Here is a 7,048-nt window from a genome sequence, read left to right as displayed (position 1 = left end):
AACTGGATCTCAAGCTAAAGTCTCATTAAGCATTCACATGTTGAGTGTATGGAATAGTAGTAGAGTATAAATATATGTGGCCACTATATATGTATTTTCAAATTGGATAAGGGCTTGATTAAATCACAAAGGAAAATAATCAGATTGTTTGAAGAAAACCTGGAAGGAAGTAAAATCATAAATATCCACACAAAGAATGTATCACTTGCTGTGTCTCATAACTTAAATATAGGGAAAATATACATGAAGATAAAAAGGTGACTACAGAGGATATGCAAGAAGAAAATGAGGGTGCTAGAGAGTAAGGCAGGGTAGTGGGGGTGAGCATGATCACAATGTATAATAAAGGTATATATAAATATTGTATTGAAACATATTTGTACATTAACTAATGCTAGTAAAATGGGGGTATCCTAAAATTGCTCCCTTATGCTGGAGAGATGCCTTACCTTGTAAAGGAACTTACTATTAAGCCTGTGAATCTGGAGGTGGGCCCTAATACCAAGACAGTGGAAGGAGAGAACTGACTTCACAGTGTCCTCTACTTTTACCCCCATATGGTTCACCCTACCCACCAACTCTAAGTAAATAAATGAAAATAACATTTAGTTATTTTATCTTCTAAAATCTGGGATTTTTCTGATGGTCTATCAAATGATGATAAAATCCACTTAAAACTGTTCTTAAAATGAATTATCCAATTCTTATTCAGAATATCCATTGCTTAGATAATTTATGGCTTTTGGGTAACATAAAAAGAATTGCTGCATCCTTCCAACTCAACCTAATGGAACTTGTGAGTAAGACATTCTTTGTAGTGCTGTTAATGTTCACACTGCAAAAACTATATTTTTACTTTAAATATTTTATACTCCATTCCCATGTAAACCAACCACTACTGTGTAATGTAGTTCTGCTAAATGATGGAAATTTTATTCATTTCCATTTTTATTAGCGATAGCAAACATTTTTTTAGTTTTCTAATTTACCTCAAAGTCTGTGAGATACAGATGTACCATTTCAGTAAAATATAAGATATAAAATCAATATCCAGAAATGAATAGCCTTTCTGTATAATAATAATGAATACTTTGAAAAAATAGAATGAAAATGATCCTATTCAAAAGAGCTTCAAAAACATATGCTAATCAAATCAACCAAGAAGATGAAAGATGACTATACTGAAAAACAAAGAAATGCAAAAGAAATGAATCCATGTTCAATGATTAGCAGAATTAATGTTGTGAAATGGCTATATAACCCACTATAAGTCATCTACAGGTTACAGATGTAATCCTTAAGAAAATACCAATGACATTCTTGACAAAGATAAAAAAAAACATAAAATTCTTATGGAAACATACAAGATCACAAATGAATAAAGCAATCCCAAGCAAAAGGAACAATGTTGAAGGTTTCCCCATATCTGACATCAAACTATACTACAAATAATACCAACAAAAATCGCATAATACTGACAGGGATGTACAACAACAGAATAAAAGAAAGAACCCAGAGTTAAACCCACTAAGCTACTGAACACCTAAATTTTAAAAAGGCTTTCAAAATAAATATTAGAAAAAAAGATAACACTGATACTTTAGCACTAGTATTTGAAGCACCACATCAAGAGAAAATTTGAGACTATGAAATGAAGTTAATGGATTTAGATGTTGAGCAGCTTGGAATCCCAGGTGTACAGCTGTGTAGTAAAGATGCCATTTGGTAAATATGCACGTATATGCCGAGAGCTTAGCCATATTGGAGATGTTGTTGTGATATCCTGTGCAAAGGATGGGACGAAGTTTTCTGAAAGTGAGAACTTGGAAATGGAAGCATTAAGTTGTCACAAACAAGTACTGTTGATAAAGAAGCTGTAAACATAGAGATGAAAGAGTCAGTTCAGCTAACTCTTGCTCTGAGGTATCTGAACTTTTACACAAAAGCCACTCCACTGTCTCCTATAGCAACACACAGTATATCTGCAGCTGTACCTCTTGTTGCAGAGCATAAAATTGCTGACATGGTACAGTTAAAGTATTATTTGGCTCCCCAGATCGAAGATGAAAAGGGATCTTAGGCATTGCCAGAAACTGAGAAAACTAAACCTATGAGTATTGCTTTTGAGATGCCAGCATGCTCTGAAGTCTTTTCTGTCATCAAATTTGTACCTGCGTATTCTTAAATATTAAAATAAGATGTGTAAATATCTTCTGTAAATAACCTACTTTCTTCTCTCCATTCTCCACAATTTGCTTAAAGAATAAGATCTAAAGTAAAAACTGATTCTATTAACATAAATGTTTCTGCCTTAGAAATATTGGTGATTTTCTTTTTTTTTTTTTTGTTTTTTTTTTATTTTTTTTTAATATTTTTATTACATATTTTCCTCAATTACGTTTCCAATGCTATCCCAAAAGTCCCCCATAGCGCCCCCCACTTCCCTACCCACCCATTCCCATTCTTTTGGCCCTGGCATTCCCCTATATTGGGGCATATAAAGTTTGCAAGTCCAATGGGCCTCTCTTTCCATTGATGGCTGACTAGGCCATCTTTCGATACATATGCAGCTAGAGACAAGAGCTCCGGGGTTCTGGTTAGTACATCATGTTGTTACAACAATAGGGTTGCAGATCCCTTTAGCTCCTTGGGTACTTTCTCTAGCTTCTCCATTGGGAGCCCTGTGATACATCCAATAGCTGACTGTGAACATCCACTCCTGTGTATGCTAGGCCCCAGCATCGTCTCACAAGAGACAGCTATATTTGGGTCCTTTCAGCAAAATCTTGCTAGTGTATGCAATGGTGTCAGCGTTTAGAAGTTGATTATGGGATGGATCCCTGGATACAGCAGTCTCTAAATGGTCCATCCTTTCATCACCGCTACGAACTTTGTCTCTGTAACTCCTTCCCTGGGTGTTTTGTTCCCAATTCTAAGAAGGTGCACAGTGTCCACACTTTGGTCTTCATTCTTCTTGAGTTTCATGCGTTTAGCAAATTGTATCTTAAATCTTGGGTATCCTAAGTTTTGGGCTAATATCCACTTATCAGTGAATACATATTGTGTGAGTTCTTTTGTGATTGTGTTACTTCACTCAAGATGATGCCCTCCAGGTCCATCCATTTGGCTAGGAATTTCATAAATTCATTCTTTTTAATAGCTGAGTAGTACTCCATTGTGTAAATGTACCATAATTTCTGTATCCATTCCTCTGTTGAGGGACATCTGGGTTCTTTCCAGCTTCTGGCTATTATAAATAGGGCTGCTATGAACATAGTGGAACATGTGTCCTTTTTACCGGTTGGGACATCTTCTGGATATATGCCCAGGAGAGGTATTGCTGGATCCTCCGGTAGTACTATGTCCAATTTTCTGAGGAACCGCCAGACTGATTTCCAGAGTGGTTGTACAAGCTTGCAATCCCACCAACAATGGAGGAGTGTTCCTCTTTCTCCACATCCTCGCCAGCAACTGCTGTCACCTGAATTTTTGATCTTAGCCATTCTGACTGGTGTGAGGTGGAATCTCAGGGTTGTTTTGATTTGCATTTCCCTGATGATTAAGGATGTTGAACATTTTTTCAGGTGTTTCTCTGCCATTCGGTATTCCTCAGGTGAGAATTCTTTGTTCAGTTCTGAGCCCCATTTTTTAATGGGGTTATTTGCCTTTCTGGAGTCCACCTTCTTGAGTTCTTTATATATATTGGATATTAGTCCCTTATCTGATTTAGGATAGGTGAAGATCCTTTCCCAATCTGTTGACAGCCACAAGAACAGAATGCCAACTTTAACAACAAAAATAACAGGAAACAACAATTACTTTTCCTTAATATCTCTTAATATCAATGGACTCAACTCCCCGATAAAAAGACATAGACTAACAAACTGGCTACACAAACAAGACCCAACATTTTGCTGCTTACAAGAAACTCATCTCAGAGAAAAAGATAGACACTACCTCAGAATGAAAGGCTGGAAAACAATTTTCCAAGCAAATGGTCTGAAGAAACAAGCTGCAGTAGCCATTCTAATATCAGATAAGATTGACTTCCAACCCAAAGTCATCAAAAAAGACAGGGAGGGGCACTTCATACTCATCAAAGGTAAAATCCTCCAAGAGGAACTATCAATCCTGAATATCTATGCTCCAAATACAAAGGCAGCCTCATTCATTAAAGAAACTTTAGTAAATCTCAAAGCACACATTGCACCTCATACAATAATAGTGGGAGACTTCAACACACCACTTTCACCAATGGACAGATCATGGAAACAGAAACTAAACAGGGACACAGTGAAACTAACAGAAGTTATGGATCAAATGGATCTGGCAGATATCTACAGAACATTTTACCCTAAAACAAAAGGATACACCTTCTTCTCAGCACCTCATGGTACCTTCTCCAAAACTGACCACGTAATTGGGCACAAAACAGGACTCAACAGATACAAAAACATTGAAATTGTCCCATGCATCCTATCAGATCACCATGGACTAAAGCTGATCTTCAATAACAAAATAAATAATAGAAAGCCAACCTTCACGTGGAAACTGAACAACACTCTTCTCAATGATACCTTGGTCAAGGAAGGAATAAAGAAAGAAATTAAGGACTTTTTAGAGTTCAATGAAAATGAAGCCACAACATACCCAAACTTATGGGACGCAATGAAAGCATTTCTAAGAGGAAAACTCATAGCTCTGAGTGCCTCCAAAAGGAAACTAGAAAGAGCACACATTAGCAGCTTGACAACACACCTAAAAGCACTAGAACAAAAGGAAGCAAATTCACCCAAGAGGAGTAGACGGCAGGAAATAATCAAACTCAGGGGTGAAATCAACCAAGTGGAAACAAGAAAAACTATTCAAAGAATCAACCAATCAAGGAGCTGGTTCTTTGAGAAAATCAACAAGATAGATAAACCCTTAGCCAGACTCACTAGAGGGCACAGGGAAAGCATCCTAATTAACAAAATCAGAAATGAAAAAGGAGACATAACAACAGATCCTGAAGACATCCAAAACACCATCAGATCCTTCTACCAAAGGCTATACTCAACAAAACTGGAGAACCTGGATGAAATGGAGAAGTTCCTAGACAGATACCAGGTACCAAAGTTGAATCAAGATCAGGTTAATGATCTAAACACCCCTATATCCCCCAAAGAAATAGAAGCAGTCATTAATAGTCTCCCAACCAAAAAATGCCCAGGACCAGATGGGTTTAGTGCAGAGTTCTATCAGACCTTCAAAGAAGATCTAATCCCAGTTCTTCACAAACTATTCCACAAAATAGAAACAGAAGGTACTCTACCCAACTCATTCTATGAAGCCACAATTACTCTGATACCTAAACCACAAAAAGACCCAACAAAGATAGAAAACTTCAGACCAATATCCCTTATGAATATTGATGCAAAAATCCTCAATAAAATTCTTGCTAACCGAATCCAAGAACACATCAAAACAATCATCCATCCTGACCAAGTAGGTTTCATCCCAGGGATGCAGGGATGGTTCAATATACGGAAATCCATCAACGTAATCCAGTATATAAACAAACTCAAAGACAAAAACCACATGGTCATCTCGTTAGATGCGGAAAAAGCATTTGACAAGATCCAACACCCATTCATGATAAAAGTCTTGGAAAGATCAGGAATTCAAGGCCCATACCTAAACATGATAAAAGCAATCTACAGCAAACCAGTAGCCAACATCAAAGTAAATGGTGAGAAGCTTGAAGCAATCCCTCTAAAATCAGGGACTAGACAAGGCTGTCCACTTTCTCCATACCTATTCAACATTGTACTTGAAGTCCTAGCCAGAGCAATTTGACAACAAAAGGAGATCAAAGGGATACAAATTGGAAAAGATGAAGTCAAAATATCACTTTTTGCAGATGATATGATAGTATATATAAGTGACCCTAAAAATTCCACCAGAGAACTCCTAAGCCTGATAAACAGCTTCGGTGAAGTAGCTGGATATAAAATTAACTCAAACAAATCAATGGCCTTTCTCTACACAAAGAATAAACAGGCTGAGAAAGAAATTAGGGAAACAACACCCTTCTCAATAGTCACAAATAATATAAAATATCTTGGCGTGACTCTAACTAAGGAAGTGAAAGATCTGTATGATAAAAACTTCAAGTCTCTGAAGAAAGAAATTATAGAAGATCTCAGAAGATGGAAAGATCTCCCATGCTCATGGATTGGCAGGATCAACATTGTAAAAATGGCTATCTTGCCAAAAGCAATCTACAGATTCAATGCAATCCCCATCAAAATTCCAAATCAATTCTTCAACGAATTAGAAAGTGCAATCTGCAAATTCATCTGGAATAACAAAAAACCTAGGATAGCAAAAACTCTTCTCAAGGATAAAAGAATCTCTGGTGGAATCACCATGCCGGACCTAAAGCTCTACTACAGAGCAATTGTGATAAAAACTGCATGGTACTGGTATAGTGACAGACAAATAGACCAATGGCATAGAATTGAAGACCCAGAAATGAACCCACACACCTACGGTCACTTGATCTTCGACAAGGGAGCTAAAAACATCCTTTGGAAGAAAGACAGCATTTTCAACAAATGGTGCTGGCACAACTGGTTGTTAACATGTAGAAGAATGCGAATCGATCCATTCCTATCTCCTTGTACTAAGGTCAAGTCTAAGTGGATCAAGGAACTTCACATAAAACCAGAGACACTGAAACTTATAGAGGAGAAAGTGGGGAAAAGCCTTGAAGATATGGGCACAGGGGAAAAATTCCTGAATAGAACAGTAATGGCTTGTGCTGTAAGATCGAGAATTGACAAGTGGGACCTCATGAAACTACAAAGCTTCTGCAAGGCTAAAGACACCATCAATAAGACAAAAAAACCACCAACAGATTGGTGATTTTCTTTTTTAATTTACATTTTTTCTTTTTTATTGGTTATTTATTTATTTCCATTTCAAGTGTTATCCTCTTCCCAGTTTATCCTCCACAAACCCCCTATTCCTTCACCTTCCCCTTCCTCTATGAGGGTGCTCCCCC

General features: G+C 37.2%; 1 pseudogene; it reads left to right on the top strand.

The window, feature by feature from the left end:
* The first annotated feature begins 440 nt into the window (after nt 1-440).
* On the top strand, nt 441-2,080 carry LOC110306521 (DNA sliding clamp PCNA pseudogene; annotated as a pseudogene).
* Nucleotides 2,081-7,048: the final 4,968 nt, after the last annotated feature.

Source organism: Mus caroli, unplaced genomic scaffold (assembly GCF_978045245.1).
Source record: "Mus caroli unplaced genomic scaffold, Mus_caroli_1 scaffold_14, whole genome shotgun sequence".
Lineage (NCBI taxonomy): Eukaryota > Metazoa > Chordata > Mammalia > Rodentia > Muridae > Mus > Mus caroli.
Note: the sequence above shows the minus strand (reverse complement) of the source record. Positions and strands in the feature narration are given on the sequence as shown.